The sequence below is a fragment of the Schistocerca nitens genome, chromosome 3 (genome assembly GCF_023898315.1).
Source record: "Schistocerca nitens isolate TAMUIC-IGC-003100 chromosome 3, iqSchNite1.1, whole genome shotgun sequence".
NCBI classification, from domain to species: domain Eukaryota; kingdom Metazoa; phylum Arthropoda; class Insecta; order Orthoptera; family Acrididae; genus Schistocerca; species Schistocerca nitens.
The window spans coordinates 723,532,157-723,533,635 of NC_064616.1; positions in this window are offsets into that span (position 1 = coordinate 723,532,157).

A 1,479-nucleotide genomic window follows, 5' to 3' on the forward strand; every position below is an offset into this window, starting at 1 on the left:
GACATGGACAAGCACTTAACAGAACAATAGGTTAAGGCCCTGTCAGTCAAAGTAGAACAATAGGTTTGCCCCCGAGTGCACACCTGTGCCTGATGTAGGCAACCCACACTAACAAAATGCACCAGAACATAGCTTGTCCCACTACTTCTGTCAAGTCTGTTCCTCGTCGAGCTACTGTTCATTTCAGTTTCGACAAGAGTACACGTTGTGTTCAATCTGGCTCTTTAGAAATTCACGATTGGTTGGCTGATGTTATCGGTGTTACACCTGATCAGGTAGATACTGCTTACTTTGATTATGATTTGTATGCATTCTTTGTGAAGTTTTATGATGCCATTTAAGTAGAACGGCTTCTCTCTCGGGTTGATTCTAAAGTGTTGTTTACACATCGAGATCGTTCCGTTAGTCAATTCCTCCTTGTAAATGCGGCACTAGAGAACTCTCCAGTTAGAATTTATAACCTTCCTACAGAAGTGGACGATTCATTTCTTAAAACAGCGTTGCTTCTGTTTTGAGTAATACGGTATATCCGTTGGGAACGCTTGTCAGCGCAACATCGCTTCCAGTGTTATAATGGTATCTGGACTGTGGACATGTGCGTTAAAACGAATAATCCTTCCCACTTAACTGTTTGTGGTTACTGGATCCATGTTACGTATGCAGGGCAAGAAGGAACATGTTTTCTCTGTAACGAAAGTGGTCATCTCAGATCTGATTGTCCGTGCCGCACTACTGTTCTAGCGTCGTCTTATCAACAACGTCTTACTTTAACATTAGCAGACATAGTGTCATCGCAGTCAGCTGTCAGTCAGTCTCCAGCTATAAGCGATGTAGGGCCAACATTACCCCAATTCTTTGCGAATTTCCACCGTTACCGGCGCGTCCATGAGGGGACGATGGCTCCTGCAGCGCTAGTCAAACGCCGGTGGACAGAGAACGGTACAGATTTTGTAGGACGCCCCACTCCAGTCTCGTTCTTCTGATACGGCGTTGACAGAGGGTGCACCTTCTGGCGTTAATGAGTTGTCTACTGACATTAATTGTGATTCCAGTATTACCGGGGATGATGTAGCTGCTTCTGTTGATACTGAAATGTGTGTTGAGTCTGCGTCCCCCACTTCACCCATAGACGTGACGGTTCCCGTGAGTTCAAATGTTCCCGCAGAGACATTGCCTGCTGGCCATTTTTTACAGTCTTCCAATGAAATACCACCCCTCCTCCACGCTGAGACGGTGGAGCAAAAGGATTCTGCAGGTTCTCTTACTGATGATCAGGAGGTGCAATCCGACACCGGCACTGCATTACCTGTCTCTTCTGTACCTGATGTTCAAAAATGGTTCAAATGGTTCTGATCACTATGGGACTTAACATCTGAGGTTATCAGTCCCCTAGACTTAGAACTACTTAAACCTAAGGACACCACACATCCATGTCCGAGGCAGAATTCGAACCTGCGACTGTAGCAGCAGTGCGGTTCC